This window comes from Rhinoderma darwinii, chromosome 8 (assembly GCF_050947455.1).
Source record: "Rhinoderma darwinii isolate aRhiDar2 chromosome 8, aRhiDar2.hap1, whole genome shotgun sequence".
Classification (NCBI taxonomy): domain Eukaryota; kingdom Metazoa; phylum Chordata; class Amphibia; order Anura; family Rhinodermatidae; genus Rhinoderma; species Rhinoderma darwinii.
In genome coordinates this window covers 4,969,139-4,990,523 of record NC_134694.1, presented here as the reverse complement: position 1 = coordinate 4,990,523, position 21,385 = coordinate 4,969,139, and the positions used below count along the sequence as shown (strand labels likewise).

Here is a 21,385-nt window from a genome sequence, read left to right as displayed (position 1 = left end):
ATACTGCGTAGAGGGAAGCTATGGAGGCATTACACTGCGTAGAGGACAGCTATGGGGGCATTATACTGCGTAGAGGGAAGCTATGGGGGCATTACACTGCGTAGAGGACAGCTATGGGGGCATTATACTGCGTAGAGAGCAGCTATGGGGGCATTATACTGCGTAGAGGACAGCTATGGAGGCATTACACTGCGTAGAGGGCAGCTATGGGGGCATTATACTGCGTAGAGGGAAGCTATGGAGGCATTACACTGCGTAGAGGACAGCTATGGGGGCATTACACGGCGTAGAGGGCAGCTATGGGGGCATTATACTGCGTAGAGGGCAGCTATGGGGGCATTATACTGCGTAGAGGACAGCTATGGGGCATTACACTGCCTAGAGGGCAGCTATGGGGGCATTATACTGCGTAGAGGGAAGCTATGGAGGCATTACACTGCGTAGAGGGCAGCTATGGGGGCATTACACTGCGTAGAGGGCAGCTATGGGGGCATTACACGGCCTAGAGGGCAGCTATGGGGGCATTACACTGCCTAGAGGGCAGCTATGGGGGCATTACACTGCCTAGAGGGCAGCTATGGGGGCATTACACTGCCTAGAGGGCAGCTATGGGGGCATTACACTGCGTAGAGGGCAGCTATGGGGGCATTACACTGCGTAGAGGACAGCTATGGGGGCATTACACTGCGTAGAGGGCAGCTATGGGGGCATTATACTGCGTAGAGGGCAGCTATGGGGGCATTACACGGCGTAGAGGGCAGCTATTGGGGCATTACACTGCCTAGAGGGCAGCTATGGGGGCATTACACTGCCTAGAGGGCAGCTATGGGGGCATTACACTGCGTAGAGGACAGCTATGGGGGCATTATACTGCGTAGAGAGCAGCTATGGGGGCATTATACTGCGTAGAGGGAAGCTATGGAGGCATTACACTGCGTAGAGGGCAGCTATGGGGGCATTATACTGCGTAGAGGGAAGCTATGGAGGCATTACACTGCGTAGAGGACAGCTATGGGGGCATTACACGGCGTAGAGGGCAGCTATGGGGGCATTATACTGCGTAGAGGACAGCTATGGGGGCATTATACTGCGTAGAGGACAGCTATGGGGGCATTATACTGCGTAGAGGACAGCTATGGGGCATTACACTGCGTAGAGGACAGCTATGGGGGCATTACACGGCGTAGAGGGAAGCTATGGAGGCATTACACTGCGTAGAGGGCAGCTATGGGGGCATTATACTGCGTAGAGGACAGCTATGGGGCATTACACTGCCTAGAGGGCAGCTATGGGGGCATTATACTGCGTAGAGGGAAGCTATGGAGGCATTACACTGCGTAGAGGGCAGCTATGGGGGCATTACACTGCGTAGAGGACAGCTATGGGGGCATTACACTGCGTAGAGGACAGCTATGGGGGCATTACACTGCGTAGAGGACAGCTATGGGGGCATTACACTGCGTAGAGGACAGCTATGGGGGCATTACACTGCGTAGAAGACAGCTATGGGGGCATTACACTGCGTAGAGGACAGCTATGGGGGCATTACACTGCGTAGAGGACAGCTATGGGGGCATTACACTGCGTAGAGGACAGCTATGGGGGCATTACACTGCGTAGAAGACAGCTATGGGGGCATTACACTGCGTAGAGGACAGCTATGGGGGCATTACACTGCGTAGAGGACAGCTATGGGGGCATTACACTGCGTAGAGGACAGCTATGGGGGCATTACACTGCGTAGAGGACAGCTATGGGGGCATTACACTGCGTAGAGGACAGCTATGGGGGCATTACACTGCGTAGAGGGCAGCTATGGGGGCATTACACTGCCTAGAGGGCAGCTATGGGGGCATTACACTGCCTAGAGGGCAGCTATGGGGGCATTACACTGCCTAGAGGGCAGCTATGGGGGCATTACACTGCCTAGAGGGCAGCTATGGGGGCATTACACTGCCTAGAGGGCAGCTATGGGGGCATTACACTGCCTAGAGGGCAGCTATGGGGGCATTACACTGCCTAGAGAGCTGGGTCACAGGATCTTAGACTTCTACATACCAATTAGTTAATAAAACCAGTAAAGGAGGACGACGATAACGGGTGTAATAATATGGAGTTCTTCACCAGTAAAATGGCGCAGTGTGTATAGAACGTGCGCTAAATTCACAAACTCTGGCGCTCGGATGGACGTGAATTTGGCCGTCCTTTAATAAAGCCTTGAAAGCTAAATATTCACGTCGTGGTCATAACGCAGTTGTTGCTTTCATTTGCACATAATGGCGGCACATCGCTACGAGGCGGGAACAGCCCCCGAGACACGTGAAGGATTGATGTGATAGGTCAGAGCCGGTACGACAGGCAGGAATCGGGAGGAGACGGCGTGTCCCAGAACACACAGCGCTCCTCCGCTAATAACACCTCACAGAAGAAGCGGCAACGTCACCCGAAGCAACCAATCACTGCTCACCTATTATTCTTCTAGCGCAGTTTAGAAAATGAAAGCTGAGCTGTGATTGATTGTTATGGGCGGAGGGGCGGCTTCTTCTGTGAGGCGTGACCAACGAAAACACATGTAAGGGAGGGGTGACGTATAAGAACACGTATGTAGAGGGAGGGGTGACGTATGCGAACACGTATGTAGAGGAAGGGGTGACGTATGCGAACACGTATGTAGAGGGAGGGGTGACGTATGCGAACACGTATGTAGAGGGAGGGGTGACGTATGCGAACACGTATGTAGAGGAAGGGGTGACGTATGCGAACACGTATGTAGAGGGAGGGGTGACGTATGCAAACACGTATGTAGAGGGAGGGGTGACGTATGCAAACACGTATGTAGAGGGAGGGGTGACGTATGCAAACACGTATGTAGAGGGAGGGGTGACGTATGCAAACACGTATGTAGAGGGAGGGGTGACGTATGCAAACACGTATGTAGAGGGAGGGGTGACGTATGCAAACACGTATGTAGAGGGAGGGGTGACGTATGCAAACACGTATGTAGAGGGAGGGGTGACGTATGCAAACACGTATGTAGAGGGAGGGGTGACGTATGCAAACACGTATGTAGAGGGAGGGGTGACGTATGCAAACACGTATGTAGAGGGAGGGGTGACGTATGCGAACACGTATGTAGAGGGAGGGGTGACGTATGCGAACACGTATGTAGAGGGAGGGGTGACGTATGCGAACACGTATGTAGAGGGAGGGGTGACGTATGCGAACACGTATGTAGAGGGAGGGGTGACGTATGCGAACACGTATGTAGAGGGAGGGGTGACGTATGCGAACACGTATGTAGAGGGAGGGGTGACGTATGCGAACACGTATGTAGAGGGAGGGGTGACGTATGCGAACACGTATGTAGAGGGAGGGGTGACGTATGCGAACACGTATGTAGAGGGAGGGGTGACGTATGCGAACACGTATGTAGAGGGAGGGGTGACGTATGCGAACACGTATGTAGAGGGAGGGGTGACGTATGCGAACACGTATGTAGAGGGAGGGGTGACGTATGCGAACACGTATGTAGAGGGAGGGGTGACGTATGCGAACACGTATGTAGAGGGAGGGGTGACGTATGCGAACACGTATGTAGAGGGAGGGGTGACGTATGCGAACACGTATGTAGAGGGAGGGGTGACGTATGCGAACACGTATGTAGAGGGAGGGGTGACGTATGCGAACACGTATGTAGAGGGAGGGGTGACGTATGCGAACACGTATGTAGAGGGAGGGGTGACGTATGCGAACACGTATGTAGAGGGAGGGGTGACGTATGCGAACACGTATGTAGAGGGAGGGGTGACGTATGCGAACACGTATGTAGAGGGAGGGGTGACGTATGCGAACACGTATGTAGAGGGAGGGGTGACGTATGCGAACACGTATGTAGAGGGAGGGGTGACGTATGCGAACACGTATGTAGAGGGAGGGGTGACGTATGCGAACACGTATGTAGAGGGAGGGGTGACGTATGCGAACACGTATGTAGAGGGAGGGGTGACGTATGCGAACGCGTATGTAGAGGGAGGGGTGACGTATGCGAACGCGTATGTAGAGGGAGGGGTGACGTATGCGAACGCGTATGTAGAGGGAGGGGTGACGTATGCGAACGCGTATGTAGAGGGAGGGGTGACGTATGCGAACGCGTATGTAGAGGGAGGGGTGACGTATGCGAACGCGTATGTAGAGGGAGGGGTGACGTATGCGAACACGTATGTAGAGGGAGGGGTGACGTATGCGAACACGTATGTAGAGGGAGGGGTGACGTATGCGAACACGTATGTAGAGGGAGGGGTGACGTATGCGAACACGTATGTAGAGGGAGGGGTGACGTATGCGAACACGTATGTAGAGGGAGGGGTGACGTATGCGAACACGTATGTAGAGGGAGGGGTGACGTATGCGAACACGTATGTAGAGGGAGGGGTGACGTATGCGAACACGTATGTAGAGGGAGGGGTGACGTATGCGAACACGTATGTAGAGGGAGGGGTGACGTATGCGAACACGTATGTAGAGGGAGGGGTGACGTATGCGAACACGTATGTAGAGGGAGGGGTGACGTATGCGAACACGTATGTAGAGGGAGGGGTGACGTATGCGAACACGTATGTAGAGGGAGGGGTGACGTATGCGAACACGTATGTAGAGGGAGGGGTGACGTATAAGAACACGTATGTAGAGGGAGGGGTGACGTATAAGAACACGTATGTAGAGGGAGGGGTGACGTATAAGAACACGTATGTAGGGTGAGGGGTGACGTATCAGAACATGTATGTAAGGGGAGGGGTGACGTATCAGAACACGTATGTAGAGGGAGGGGTGACGTATAAGAACACGTATGTAGAGGGAGGGGTGACGTATGCGAACACGTATGTAGAGGGAGGGGTGACGTATAAGAACACGTATGTAGAGGGAGGGGTGACGTATGCGAACACGTATGTAGAGGGAGGGGTGACGTATGCGAACGCGTATGTAGAGGGAGGGGTGACGTATGCGAACGCGTATGTAGAGGGAGGGGTGACGTATGCGAACGCGTATGTAGAGGGAGGGGTGACGTATGCGAACGCGTATGTAGAGGGAGGGGTGACGTATGCGAACGCGTATGTAGAGGGAGGGGTGACGTATGCGAACGCGTATGTAGAGGGAGGGGTGACGTATGCGAACGCGTATGTAGAGGGAGGGGTGACGTATGCGAACACGTATGTAGAGGGAGGGGTGACGTATGCGAACACGTATGTAGAGGGAGGGGTGACGTATGCGAACACGTATGTAGAGGGAGGGGTGACGTATGCGAACACGTATGTAGAGGGAGGGGTGACGTATGCGAACACGTATGTAGAGGGAGGGGTGACGTATGCGAACACGTATGTAGAGGGAGGGGTGACGTATGCGAACACGTATGTAGAGGGAGGGGTGACGTATGCGAACACGTATGTAGAGGGAGGGGTGACGTATGCGAACACGTATGTAGAGGGAGGGGTGACGTATGCGAACACGTATGTAGAGGGAGGGGTGACGTATGCGAACACGTATGTAGAGGGAGGGGTGACGTATGCGAACACGTATGTAGAGGGAGGGGTGACGTATGCGAACACGTATGTAGAGGGAGGGGTGACGTATGCGAACACGTATGTAGAGGGAGGGGTGACGTATAAGAACACGTATGTAGAGGGAGGGGTGACGTATAAGAACACGTATGTAGAGGGAGGGGTGACGTATAAGAACATGTATGTAGGGTGAGGGGTGACGTATCAGAACATGTATGTAAGGGGAGGGGTGACGTATCAGAACACGTATGTAGAGGGAGGGGTGACGTATAAGAACACGTATGTAGAGGGATGGCTTGCATGTGTGTAGGCGTTATGTCTGATTAAATGTGTGTAAGGGGAGGGGTTATGTATTATTACATGTATGTAGGGGGAGGGGTTATGTCGGATTACATGTGTGTAGGGGGAGGGGTTATGTGTGAAAACATGTGTAGGGGGAGGGGTTACGTATGATTAGGGGGAGGGGTTACGTATGATTACATGTGTGTAGGGGGAGGGGTTGTGTGATAACATGTGTAGGGGGAGGGGTTACGTAGGATTACATGTGTGTAGGGGGAGGGGTTATGTGTGATAACATGTGTAGGGGGAGGGGTTACGTATGATTACATGTATGTAGGGGATGGGGTTATGATTACATGTATGTAGGGGATGGGGTTATGATTACATGTATGTAGGGGGTGTGAGAGATGTATATGAACATGTATGTAGGGGGAGGGGTGAAGTGTGTATACGGAATGTGACAGCTGTCTGTAATGTCACCCGTCCCGATTCCCCGGTATAGATGTCGGGTTTCAGTCACTGGACTTGGCGCCTTGACACCCCGCGGCCTCTGCTACGGGTCACCACAAAAAAATATACACCCCAATTTCCCCAGCCTATTTCCGAAGAGCACTGCCTTACTCTTTCCCTCTCGCTTCCAGCCAGAACTGCAGCGCCGCCATATTCCTTCCTTCCTCCTCCCGGGAGCATCAATAAGGCGGAGCCTCTGCAGCTGCTACGGCGCCTGGTGAGGTCAGAAATCCTCAGAGAGCGAAGCGGCTCAAGTGGGGACGCATGCGCAGACCGCTCACTCCAGTTAGCGCGCCAAAGGGACATCGTGCGGACAACGACATTATGTATGAGACACGTCACATAGAAAAAAGCAGAAAACGTAAGAAAATGTCACTGAGTTTATGTTATAGACAAATGTACTATTAGGAGAATAACCTGAGGAGAATTTTACCTCATGTCACAAAAATCACATGGATGTGTGGAAATGTGAAAAATTTCTGTGAACCTGAAGAAAATAAATAAGGCTCTATATTGTATAATAAGAATGTGAAAACAGTTTGTTAATAACTTTGTTCTAGGTGGAGATCTGATCGCTGGGAGTTACAGGCCTGAAGCCTGAGGCTGCACCACTGAGAGGTCCTGATGTCTACGTGTCCTCTGACTTCTACAGGTGCGGCGTTGTCATGGCGAACGTGAGCCAATCAAAATCTCCGTCCATGTTGTAAAATATCCTTGGCGTTGTGCCAGTGGAGGATTAAGTAGACCATGGGCCCTGGGCTGTTACCCAAACTTGGGCCCCCCTTCCTCACCGTAACTATTTTTAACACTACCTTTTTGGGCAAGCATTAACAGTGTTACGATTTCCCTTGTCACAGCGCGGTGTCCCTACATACTGACAGTATCACACTGTGCAGGGACACAACCTCCTGACAAGGGGAATTGTCTATCAGTCCTGGACTGCAGAAAGACTTTTTGTGAAATACAAGGATTCCTATAATAAACATGTCAGGAGAGGTGACAGATTCTCTATAAATCTAGTGACTCACAGGTGACGACGTCTCAGATTCTAGTAGTTTTTTTCCTCTTTTCTTCTCCATCCGGTCCAGCGCTCATGACGACTTCTCCCGGCCATGACTGATTTCTGCAGAATTTGCCACTTAGACGTCTCCTCACTTTTCCAACATTTCCACACCTATAAACGAAAATAAAGTTATCATGGTGCCACATACTGTGCCCCTAAATATAATAGCACCAAACACTGCGCGCCTGAATATAATACCACACACTGTAAAACACCATACACACAGCCCCCTGTACATAGTGCCACACACAGCCCCTGTAGATATTACACACCCCCATAGATATCGCCATACACAGCCCCCGCTATATATCACACATCCCCCTCGTAGAGAGCGTTACACACAGCCCCCTATAGATAGTGCCATACAGCCCCCCTGTAGAGAGCGCCACACAGCCCTCCCCCTCTTGTAAATAGCACCAAAAAGCCCCCCCTATAAAGAGCGCCACACACATACCACTGTGGATAGCACTACACAGCCCCCCCTTGTATATAGTGCCACACAGCGCTCCCCCTTGTATATAGTGCCACACAGCGCTCCCCCTTGTATATAGTGCCTCACAGCGCTCCCCCTTGTATATAGTGCCACAATGTTATGTACACATTTAAAAACTTTATATGATAATTATATATATATATATATGGTATGTCTGTGTATCAGTGTGATTGATTGATTTTATTAAAAAATATTTTAACTTTTTGAGATACGGCTGCTTTGTATCCTGTATCCGTCAGGTCAGCAGGACTGATGGGATCAGTGACACGCAGGATCCACCTCAAATCTATCACATCTAAGATTATAATTTAGCTCAGGGCCCGTTTCACTGATCCCGTCAGTCCTGCTGACCTGACGGATACAGGATACAAAGCAGCTGTATCTCAAAAAGTGAAAATATTTTTTAATAAAACGTAATTACAAAGTTGCCCCAAACACACATTTTTATTAAAAAAAATATAAAACCGACGTGATTTTTGCGACGTTTTTTCCGTAGACAATGCAGGTTTCGTTTTTTTAGCGTTTTTATACACACCTTTTTTGCCATTTTAGAATTTTTATTCATAAAGTTTGAAAATAATAGTAAAAAAATAAGCTTTTTTACGTTTCAGCTATTTTTTTTTTGGTAATAACATTGTTTTACCCTAAAATAGACCTTTTATTTGTGATCGTCATTGTCTACCGTAAATGTTAATATATTACATGTCTATATTAGGGTAATTGGGTCAGCGCTAGCGTTACAACAATGATTGGCGGGGGGAACGTTTTTTTTGGGGTGGGTATTTTATGTGTATTTATTATTTAATTTTTTTTTGCACTTTACTATTTTTTTATTACTATGGTCTGATCCTCAAAGGTCAAAAAAGACTTTTGGTGAACTTTATATATTGTTTTTCTTTGTTTTACACCATGTTTTTCCCCTGTAACTGGAGCTGCACAGCAGGGAAATCAGCCCTCTCATAGTGACCATTGTCACTAATAGGGCTGTGCTGGGTCTGATTAGACCCAGCAGCAGTCTGCCACTAACGGCACCCGGCGATCATGTGACCAGTCACATGATCACCGGGAGGAATAGAGACAGCGCCGCTGCTGCTGTCTCTATTCCTTTACACAGCGTTCATTGAACGCTGTGTAAAAGAGATCAGAGAAGACAGAAGCAGCGAAAGCTGCTCCTATCTTCTCCTCAGGGTCCCCGGCAGTCACTGACAGCCGGAGACCCGACATTCAGCTGCCTGATCGCACGGGCAGCAAGTTAAAACCCGAGCCGTAGAAAGTCTATGGCTCGGGTTTTAAGGACCCGTCCCTGACCGCTGGCCATAAAAATACAGCCAGCGGTCGGGAACCAGTTGGGCAGGAGGATAAGCCTGTACTGACCTCAGCGCCGGTAACCGCCCGCCGGCTCTTGTCTTGCTGCTTTGGATTAACAGAACAGCCGTCCGTCGCTGTTCTGTTACTCAATGGCGGCGGCCCGCACTTGTCAGGGAGGCGTGTCCTACCTATTTCCCGGCCAATTCCCTGCTCCTCCTCATCTTCGGCCGTTAGCAGCGCTAGCGCGCTGAATAGATTTAGGAGATGATGTGCGTTTCGGGCTGCCATGGGCCCCCTGGGAGCCTCGGGCCCCGGGCGGCCGCCCGAAACGCCCATATGATAATCCGCCACTGCGTTGTGCACACGGACCCGTGCGCGAGGCTCTACGGGCGTCGCATTGTCGCCTCAGCAACTGTACCGCCCAGTGGGCACCCTGCGCCTCCGTCCGGTCAGAGAATGGCACTGTAGGGACACTTTAATATTTCTAGTCCTCCATTCCCTCGCCGTTATTTCAGCGGGGAATACAATTATTTACTAAAACAGTCATGTCAGGAGAGGTGGAGTTCCCCTTTAATACCTAATAGAGTTTGTGAGGAATTTCTCTATGTTATCGCCCCGGTTATTAGAAGACCAGTCTGATCTTCATTTCCGAATGCTCAAAGGAGTAGTGGTCACCCTTCGCTGTGTTCCAGTTGATGCCAACACCGGATTCCTTGCGTTGACCCTTAATATATAGCCCGTTCATGTTGGCGGAGTGACAAGACTTGGGCCACCGGCCGCCCTTCTACAGACTTCCACAGTGAGCGGACGCGCGTTCATCGCTGTCCTCATCGAATGTGGAGAATTTCATGTTATGATGCCGGGTCAGAGAGTCACCTGCAATACAAAGCACACAAGGTGTGAGGAAAATACAGAATACTCAATTCTGCAGGCTTCACAGCTGAACTCTCCCAGCGTTCCCTGCTTGTTCAGTGTCTGCCCTGAACTGTGTTCTGGTGGTTAGCATTCTGGGAAGTGTAGGAGCGGTCTAGTGATCTGATGTAGGGAAACACTTACTGCCCCCTGCAATATAGGAACTCAGCTAAGTCCCTGTTCACATCTGTGTTGAAGGCTCCGTTAGGACCCTCTGTGGCAAATTCTGTATAACTTGTTATAATACAGGATAAGTAATGTAATGTACACAGTGACTCCACCAGCAGAATAGTGAGTGCAGCTCTGGAGGATAATACAGGATGTAACTCAGGATCAGTACAGGATAAGTATTGTATGTACACAGTGACTCCACCAGCAGAATAGTGAGTGCAGCTCTGGAGTATAATACAGGATGTAACTCAGGATCAGTACAGGATAAATAATGTAATGCATGTACACAGTGACTCCACCAGCAGAATAGTGAGTGCAGCTCTGGAGGATAATACAGGATGTAACTCGGGATCAGTACAGGATAAGTAATGTAATGTATGTACACAGTGACTCCACCAGCAGAATAGTGAGTGCAGCTCTGGAGTATAATACAGGATATAACTCAGGATCAGTACAGGATAAGTAATGTAATGATTGTACACAGTGACTCCACCAGCAGAATAGTGAGTGCAGCTCTGGAGTATAATATAGGATGTAACTCAGGATCAGTACAGGATAAGTAATGTAATGTATGTACACAGTGACTCCACCAGCAGAATAGTGAGTGCAGCTCTGGAGTATAATAAAGGATATAACTCGGGATCAGTGCAGGATAAGTAATGTAATGTATGTACACAGTGACTCCACCAGCAGAATAGTGAGTGCAGCTCTGGGGTATAATACAGGATATAACTCAGGATCAGTACAGGGTAAATAATGTAATGTATGTACACAGTGACTCCACCAGCAGAATAGTGAGTGCAGCTCTGGAGTATAATACAGGACATAACTCAGGATCAGTACAGGATAAGTAATGTAATGTATGTACACAGTGACTCCACCAGCAGAATAGTGAGTGCAGCTCTGGAGTATAATACGGGATGTATCTCAGGATCAGTACAGGATAAGTAATGTAATGTATGTACACAGTGACTCCACCAGCAGAATAGTGAGTGCAGCTCTGGAGTATAATACAGGATGTAACTCAGGATCAGTACAGGATAAGTAATGTATATACACAGTGACTCCACCAGCAGAATAGTGAGTGCAGCTCTGGAGTATAATACAGGATATAACTCAGGATCAGTACAGGATAAGTAATGTAATGTATGTACACAGTGACTCCACCAGCAGAATAGTGAGTGCAGCTCTGGAGTATAATACAGGATATAACTCAGGATCAGTACAGGATAAGTAATGTAATGTATGTACACAGTGACTCCACCAGCAGAATAGTGAGTGCAGCTCTGGCGTATAATACAGGATATAACTCAGGATCAGTACAGGATAAGTAATGTAATGTATGTACACAGTGACTCCACCAGCAGAATAGTGAGTGCAGCTCTGGAGTATAATACAGGATATAACTCAGGATCAGTACAGGATAAGTAATGTAATGTATGTACACAGTGACTCCACCAGCAGAATAGTGAGTGCAGCTCTGGAGTATAATACAGGATATAACTCAGGATCAGTACAGGATAAGTAATGTAATGTATGTACACAGTGACTCCACCAGCAGAATAGTGAGTGCAGCTCTGGAGTATAATACAGGATATAACTCAGGATCAGTACAGGATAAGTAATGTAATGTATGTACACAGTGAGTGACTCCACCAGCAGAATAGTGAGTGCAGCTCTGGAGTATAATACAGGATGTAACTCAGGATCAGTACAGGATAAGTAATGTAATGTATGTACACAGTGACTCCACCAGCAGAATAGTGAGTGCAGCTCTGGAGTATAATACAGGATATAACTCAGGATCAGTACAGGATAAGTAATGTAATGTATGTACACAGTGACTCCACCAGCAGAATAGTGAGTGCAGCTCTGGAGTATAATACAGGATATAACTCAGGATCAGTACAGGATAAGTAATCTCATGTATTCTTTTTGTAGGTTATTTCTATATATAAGCTGTGGACATACACTTTATAGACCTGCATGAGCCGTGATGTTACTATGACAGGTCAGAAGATAAATAAAGATGGACTTCATCTCTAATTCCGGTAAATCAATTATTATAACTATTTTTCATGAATTTTTCCATATGCAAATGTAATAAACTTGTTCCAATTGTGCAGCCTTTTAAGATATTATGCCGGGATAGTTTCACCAAGACACTTCTTTATAAATGATGCTTACATGACGATCAGCTGATCACCACTGGTCCAACTTCTCTAACCCCCAGCGATCAGCCTTGATGGCCGGGGTAGCTGCATCTGCCACTCACATCCCCTGAGTCCCGGAGAACCCATCTACCAGTACTCCCCCCTGTACCTGCATTCCCTCCAGTGAAGGGTCCCGGCTCTAATTTGTACTTCTCACACTCGCTCAGCGCTTTGAAGGTGGAGTATTTTGCATGATATTTCACAGATTCAGAATCATGGAGGTCAACACGTAGCTCCCATTTACCTGTGAAATAGAAAGCACGATTAAGATTTTTTTTTTCTTTAGGTATGTCTAATAGGGATCTGACTAATGTAGCCAATGGTCACAGCATCACAGAGTGCTTCAGGAGACGTCGTATTTTGCGGAACGCAGTGACTTATCCACTCCTATAATGTTAGTGAGAACAGGGGCAGTGTCAATGTGAGAAGAGGGCGATGACAAGTAGGAAGTCACAGTGTAAGTAGCAGGGTCCCCATCAGCACAGAGTATTTCAGAGTGCACTAACTGAGAGTTACACAGTGGAAGAATGGACAAGGTCTCTCAGCAGCACAAAGTATTTCAGGAGAGGTGTGTACTGATTGTGTGGGGGCTATGACCTGTCCCCTCATGCGATGATGTTAGTGACAGGGGCAGTGTCATGATGTGAGCAGGTGAAGAAGACTTTATTATGCAATTTCCAGATATCGTTATTTTATGTATGTTGGATGAGATTTCACCAGATCTCATCCACACCCTGCGGAAAAAATCCATAGAGAAACCGTTCATAAATTGACCTGCGGTGCGTTTTGTTAATCCGCGCGTGACAATTTATGCTGCGGAATCTGTTGCGGGTTTTCTCTATTGAATTCAATGGGAAGGTAAAACCCACAACAAATAGCAAATGTTGCGATTTTTGCAGCGGAAAAGCTGCGATTCCAGCGGAAAAAAATTTGCTCAGCTTTTTGTTGTTTAAAATTAATAAAAAGTTGAATACTTACCCCCCGGCCGTTGTCATAGAGACGCATTCCTTTGTTCTGAGTGTGGCCCGGTCTCTTGGGATCATGTTTCATCTTATTTCACTGCTGCAGCCAATCACAGGCTGCAGTAGTCACATGGGCTGCTGGGTCATCCCAGTTGGCCAAACTGTACGAAGAACAGAGGGACGCGTTGTAAGTGTGTGTGGGTGGGGTGGTATTTACTTTTTCTTTTTTTTTTCCAGCACTGTTTTCCGCTGCGGTGATTGCACCTGGAAAACTGCACCACAATTTGGGCAGAATTCCCATGGGGTCAGGACGGATGCGATGTTTACTTTTATGCAGTGTATCCGCCCTGTGTGAACATACCCTAAAGGGCCAGTTCACACTGCGTTTTTTGCAGGCAGAATATTCTGCCTAGAAAAATCAGCTCCGTTTTTTTTTAAGTGGTTTTGTACCACATGATAGCAAGCAGAGATATTGAAAATGATAACTCCACCCAAAATACATCATTCACCCATTGTACTTTCCATGGGTTTGCTCTATGCAGGTACATAGTATTTCACCTATGGCGACTACTTTGTTTTATTATTATTATTTATTTATTTTTAATACAAAAATGAACAAGTTGTCACAGCCCCTCCCCTTTTACTAAAATGACTCAATGGGATCTGCAACAATTATGTATCTATACATAACAGTTTTAAGGGGTCCCCCTCCATTACCCAGCCACTCCTTCCTGGACAGTAACATGACCTGTCGTCACTATGGATAACACCTCAGGCGGTTTTGAGGTGACTCCTATGGACAGCGATCGTTGAAGTAGAGCTACATAGTAAACTCCTGTTTTAGCCCTAAGTCCAGTTTTTTTTTTTAAGAAAAAACCCCCACCAAAAACAGCAGCACAACCACTGCAAAAATGTCACGTGTGAATACAGCCATGAGTCAAAAAATATATGGAAATTCCCAGAATTCCCTTTTTATTTGCAATACTTTGAAAGATATGATGACGGCTAGTGCCACCCTGTGGCCATTTAAAAAAATACACACGGAATATTAGAAAGAATAACCCAAAATTCGTGTGTCTGATTTACTCGTTCATCTATTTATGAGATATCTAATTTCATTTAACATTTAATTCATCACAGTTTTTATGATCTCTGCTTGCTGTGACCGAACAAGAACATTCTTGTTTACATCCAGAGGCTGATAACCAATCGTGATCATTTCCAGCTGACACAGATGAATGGATTGTTACCAGAGAGGGATCTGATACACTGAAATGAGCTATGGAGCTGTGCCAGTTGGGAAATATTAGGCTGGGTTCACACAAGCACATTAACGTCCGTAATGGACGGACGTATTTCGGCCGGAAGTGCCGGACCGAACTCACTGCAGGGAGCCGGGCTCCTAGCATCATAGTTATGTACGACGCTATGAGTCCCTGCCTCGCTGCCGGACAACTGTCCCGTACTGTAATCATGTTTTCAGTACGGGACAGTAGTTCCACGGAGAGGCAGGGACTCCTAGCGTCGTACATAAGTATGATGCTAGGAGCCCGGCTCCCTGCACTGAGTTCGGTCCGGGACTTGTGGCCGAAATACGTCCGTCCATTACGGACGTTAATGTGCTCGTGTGAACCCAGCCTTAGAATAGGTTTTGATCTTCAGTGTGGACGAGAAAGTTTCCATTCACTGAGTGCAGGCAGAGATCTTAAAAATGGTGAGAAATTGGTGAGAATAGTAAGAAAGCAAGCATGACTGATAAGGAAACTACTACAAGACTTACCATATTACTCTGCTGGGATGTCACAGCATCTACCGCCTTCAATCTAAAGGAGCAGACAGTATGTTATTTATTTCAAATTGAGCAAGATCAGGTACAATCTTTAATTTTATTAATACAAACGAACAGGACAAATATATACAGTGCATACAGCAACAGAAATATCTTTCAAAAATAGTGCCACACCTGTCTACAGGATGTGTGTGGTATTGCAGCTCAGCCCCATTCACTTCAATAATGCTAAGCTGCAATACCAGGCATAGCCCATGAACAGATGTGGAGCTGTTTCTTGAACAAAGCAGCCATGTATAATGAAAAGTTATCTAACGTTCTTATATACATAGTTGTTTAACTCTTCACCAGTTTCAACACCCAAGCTTGCTGTCAGTGAATGAATGATAACATTCATTGTTTATATCCAGAGGTTGAACACTTGTACAGTTTTACACAGTGTAGGCAGTGAGCTAAGCAGCCTTGACTCCATATTGATAGATTTTACCTGAACTGATACATTGTAACAAACTCCGGACCGGAGAGAGGTTTGTTCTTCTGATGTGTTTCGCTCACAGAGCATTGTCTAGACTGGATACAATGGTAACAAACCCTCAGCTGCCAGAAGTATTAGGTCAGGATAGGTCTGGTTTTAAACAAATTAGTGTTTTCATTCATTGATGGCCAAAAGAGATCTTGAAAATGGTGGGAAATTGAAACACAAAGTGAATTAGAAAGTTGCATAATTTTACATAGTGGATTGATTACGGGGTTGTCAGGTTTAGAAAATAATTTGCAAATATCGTCGGACGATTCTGATTTAATAGAGAGGAGCCTCCCATCAAGTAGAGAGCAGCTTTAAGAAGGGACTCCCTTTGGAGGACCCCGCTCATCTGTGCTTTACACAGACAGTTGTAATGCTTATTTTCCCCTGTGGAGGTGCTGTAGGGGAATTAAACACTTCTTGCCTGGTTATCAAAATAATACTCTGTTAAAGAGCTCACGTAATACCACCATGCACCACAAAATCATACTGGGAGGTTTCGGTTTGCTCATGGGGTTCCCATCCTCGGAGGCCCTGGGTACTTGCCCAGCATGCCACCCTCTTATTGCACTGTATGTCGCACATTTCTGCTGGCTTACCCGATTCCTCAGCATGGGCCATCACGGCAAGCGTCATGGTCAGCAGCACGCTCCACATGCTTGCTTTCGGTTACTGGACGGAGTTATTTTGTATACTCCACCCTCTGCATTATCGTAATTTTTCTGCAGGTCCAAGGATGACAACGGAGTCATAATCAGTGAGAAAAAGGATAAACTTAGTGAGAGCCAGGAAAGTGTCCGCTGAGGTGGAGTCCTGAAATACGTCACTATAAGGAGTCCTATCAGCGTGTAATGGAGATAAGGGATAAAACCGCAACGTGTAATGTAAAACCAGTAAATAACAGGAACAGGCCCCGTCTGGTACCAGAAACATCTGTATCCTATACATGTACATGACTCCACCTTAGTTCTATAGGTAACACTGCTGTGACTAAAGGTATTGACACGTCCATTGAAATCTCAAAACAAGGAGTATCACATGATAGGCTTAGATACAGCAGCTCAGCAGACAGTATCACACATGATAGGCTGAGATACAGCAGCTCAGCAAACAGTATCACACATGATAGGATTAGATACACAGCTCAGCAGACAGTATCTCCCATAATAGGATTAGATACAGCGGCTCAGCAGGCAGTATCACACATGATAGGATTAGATACACAGCTCAGCAGACAGTATCACACATGATAGGATTAGATACACAGCTCAGCAGACAGTATCTCCCATAATAGGATTAGATACAGCGGCTCAGCAGGCAGTATCACACATGATAGGATTAGATACACAGCTCAGCAGACAGTACCACACATGATAGGATTAGATACACAGCTCAGTAGACAGTATCACACATGATAGGATTAGATACACAGCTCAGTAGACTGTATCACACATGATAGGATTAGATACACAGCTCAGCAGACAGTATCACACATGATAGGATTAGATACACAGCTCAGCAGTCAGTATCACACATTATAGGATTAGATACAGCAGCTCAACAGACAGTATCACACATGATAGGATTAGATACAGCAGCTCAGCAGAGATAAACCGGCTCAGGAGAGAGTATCACACAGAATGGGCTTAGATACAGCGGTTTAGCAGACAGTATCACACAGGATAAGCTTAGATACACTAGTTCAGGAAAAGAGTATCATACTGGATATTCTTGATTGGAAATGTCGGGCTATTGGGTAGTAATAATACCATATTCCTGTGATATGCACATTTTAGGGACATGCATCTTTCATGATCTTTTCTCCTGTGATTTGCACATTTTAGGGACATGCATCTTTCATGATCTTTTCTCTTGTGATTTCTATCCGGATTTGCTTTTTCCAAGTTTTACAAACCACAGGTGTCTGTTTTATCTCACACGAGCGGATAGTGCTGAGAATAGCCGCGTCTATACAGTGTACGAGCAGCCCCTGCCACTATTCCTCAGGTACTGCACTGTATATGACACTCGGCACCAGACATGGCACACATTTTATGCCCCAGAGAATGGATTATTTATGCGCCACAGACCACCAGGGACTGGGTGCAGGAATTTACTATTGACCACAATGAATTTTAGTCCCAAATGGTGCATATACTAATGAACGTCAAGGAACGAGCACTGGACGGTGTATGTACCACTGAGCACCACAGATCGGATACAGATGCTGTATTCACTTTATATACCATCATCTGCTACACGTATAGACACTGCGTACCACTGACATATTGGATTGGGCCCTGTATATATCACTCGCCATCAGGGACTTGGGGGGATTTATTAAGACTGCCGTTCCATACGTGAGATGAACCTAATTTATTAAGAAATGCCATGTATAGAAAACCCACATGGATATGACATTATGGTATAGACTGAGCTGCAGGGACTTTAATACTAATGATAATATGATTATCAGCAGGTGCCATGACAACATCTAAAACTGATCGATGAGTCTGGAGAGACCGCAGTTCCACAAATATCCAGAGGTGGCAGCAGAGCTACACTGAATCTACTGACTGCAAATATGACGACCAACCTTCCAAGAAACCACTGAACGGAACAGTCAACAGCTGGATAAAAGAGGCAACCAAGGTAAATCTAGAGGTAAGTTCTATTTTAGGGGACCTACACACTTCGCAGATTTGTTTGCAGAAGTTTCCGCAGCAATACCGCTGCAAAATCTGCATGTTACCTGTGGATTTTGGAGCAGACTCGCTGTGAATTTCACCACTTTTTCATTGAAAAGGGTGAAATCTGCTGTGAACATCCATACAGAATGAGAATGCTGCAGATTTAAAAAATCCAGTGCGAATTTTTTTCCGCATCATGTGGATAAGATGTGTTTAATTCTCACCCACCCGGCTGGAACTATAATCCGCTACAGACTTTCCAAATCTGCATTGAAAATCCACAGCATTTTCGTCCCGCGTGCAGGGTTTCTAATGTGGATGGTCTGGTAGTAATGAATAGGATCTCCGGCACTGAGGGGGCATAAACCCTGGATAATACTGAGTTGTGGAAACATCAGCAGAAAGCGAGTTCATGGCCCAGTACAACCAAAGAAGATATAGTATCCAACCTCTCAAGTTGGTACAGCTGTATGGGGGTCGAGACACCGCCATGGGAGGAGATGCCCCCTAAATAATGAGAGCGCACCCGTTCCGTTCTGCGCACCTATCCCCTGCAGTACATGAATGATGTGCTCTAAGTTGCCACGGGACTGGCCCTGTATACTGCGGGTAACAAGATGTCAGCCCAATTTTATGTGCACCTGTTTGGGTGCAATGTCTGTCACAAAAATGTCATGACAATCAGGTTACACACATTGCGTTTCTCAGCGCTCATCTACAGGACGCAGTGTCCCCTGTCATTTCTGTTGATGACCGCAGGCCCACACTAAACACTAGATGGCAGCACCACTCAATGTAACCGAGATCCAAAGCTGTATAAAATCATACATAATACACTTAGACCCTGTTCACATCACGTTCCTGCTCTCCGGCGTATACACTTGAGTGTCAAAATATATTCAAAACTATTCCTCGGCGTAGCCATTGACATTAATAGGCCAAACATTGTCCAAAAGAGTTTACGTTTAACTACATTTGACCGTCTTCACGCGGGCTTACACTCTTTTTTTGGCAGACAGAATAGCGTAGTGTACCACCCTATTCTGTCTTCCAAAAAAAAACGTATTCTCGACGTATAGGTTTAATGACGGACTCCATTAAAGTCAATACGTCGTTAGTGTCCGTCATGTGACAGATACGGCAATACCGTTATTTTCATTCATCTTATGACGGAACAGAGAAACGGAAATACGAATGCAGAGGTGAGCTCCGCCTAAGCCTATCATGTGTTGAGTTACTGTATCTAAGCCTATCATGTGTTGAGTTAGTGTATCTAAGCCTATCGTGTCAGATGATAGACTTTATGGAAATATTTATGGACAAGGAGATCTTCTATGAATATTAGGGATGATTTTTGTTTCTCACTGATTTGATTTTAATTTGTGATTGTATATTTTATGATTTTTTTTCTAATCCCATCATGTGTGATACTGTCTGCTGATCTGGTGTATCTAATCCTATCATGTGTGATACTGTCTGCTGATCTGGTGTATCTAATCCTATCATGTGTGATACTATCTGCTGATCCGGTGTATCTAATCCTATCATGTGTGATACTATCAGCTGCGCTGCTGTATCTAATCCTATTTTGTGTGATACTCTCTGCTGAGCCGTGTATCTACTCCTATCATGTGTGATACTGCCTGCTGAGCTGCTGTATCTAATCCTATTTTGTGTGATACTCTCTGCTGAGCCGTGTATCTACTCCTATCATGTGTGATACTGCCTGCTGAGCTGCTGTATCTAATCCTATTTTGTGTGATACTCTCTGCTGAGCCGTGTATCTACTCCTATCATGTGTGATACTATCAGCTGCGCTGCTGTATCTAATCCTATCCTGTGTGATACTGTCTGCTGAGCTGTGTATCTAATCCTATCATGTGTGATACTATCAGCTGCGCTGCTGTATCTAATCCTATCCTGTGTGATACTGTCTGCTGAGCTGTGTATCTAATCCTATCATGTGTGATACTCTCTGCTGAGCTGTGTATCTAATCCTATCATGTGTGATACTGTCTGCTGAGCTGCTGTATCTAATCCTATCATGTGTGATACTGCCTGCTGAGCTGTGTATATAATCCTATCATGTGTGATACTGCCTGCTGAACCTGGTATCTAATCCGATCATGTGTGATACTGTCTGCTGAGCTGTGTATATAATCCTATCATGTGTGATACTATCAGCTGCGCTGCTGTATCTAATCCTATCATGTGTGATACTGTCTGCTGAGCTGTGTATCTAATCCTATCATGTGTGGTACTGTCTGCTGAGCTGCTGTATCTAATCCTATCATGTGTGATACTGTCTGCTGAGCTGTGTATCTAATCCTATCATGTGTGATACTGTCTGCTGAGCTGCTGTATCTAATCCTATCATGTGTGATACTGTCTGCTGAGCCGTGTATCAAATCCTATCATGTGTGATACTGTCTGCTGAGCTGTGTATCTAATCCCATCATGTGTGATACTGTCTGCTGAGATGTATATCTAATCCTATCATGTGTGATACTGTCTGCTGAGCTGTGAAACGAATCCTATCATGTGTGATACTGTCTGCTGACCTGTGTATCTAATCCTATCATGTGTGATACTGTCTGCTGAGCTGCTGTATCTAATCCTATCATGTGTGATACTGTCTGCTGAGCTGCTGTATCTAATCCTATCATGTGTGATACTGTCTGCTGAGCTGCGTATCTAATCCTATCATGTGTGATACTGTCTGCTGAGCTGTGAAACGAATTCTATCATGTGTGATACTGTCTGCTGAGCCACTGTATCTAATCCTATCATGTGTGATACTGTCTGCTGAGCCGTGTATATAATCCTATCATGTGTGATACTGTCTGCTGAGCTGGTGTATCTAAACCCCTATTATTTGAGATACTGTCTGATGTGCTGGTGTATCTAAGCCTATGAC

At 46.4% G+C, this 21,385-nt stretch overlaps 2 protein-coding genes across 11 annotated transcripts in view; one reads left to right on the top strand and one right to left on the bottom strand.

Annotated features, from left to right (window-relative positions):
* RABL6 (RAB, member RAS oncogene family like 6) overlaps nt 1–6,591 on the bottom strand; it is a 34,184-nt gene extending 27,593 nt beyond the window's left edge. For 3 of the 4 annotated variants that reach the window (XM_075834731.1, XM_075834733.1, XM_075834734.1), the window contains exon 1: nt 6,456–6,591. The gene's annotated coding sequence lies outside the window, so the exon portion shown is untranslated. The remainder of the gene's footprint in view (nt 1–6,455) is intronic. The other variant, XM_075834732.1, reaches the window with a different exon arrangement.
* A 16-nt stretch (nt 6,592–6,607) lies between these two features.
* RALGDS (ral guanine nucleotide dissociation stimulator) overlaps nt 6,608–21,385 on the top strand; it is a 147,357-nt gene continuing 132,579 nt past the window's right edge. For 2 of the 7 annotated variants that reach the window (XM_075834721.1, XM_075834719.1), the window contains exons 1-4: nt 6,608–6,705; nt 6,905–6,996; nt 12,233–12,342; nt 18,255–18,442. The gene's annotated coding sequence lies outside the window, so the exon portion shown is untranslated. The remainder of the gene's footprint in view (nt 6,706–6,904; nt 6,997–12,232; nt 12,343–18,254; nt 18,443–21,385) is intronic. The other 5 variants (XM_075834723.1, XM_075834720.1, XM_075834729.1 and 2 more) reach the window with 5 other exon arrangements.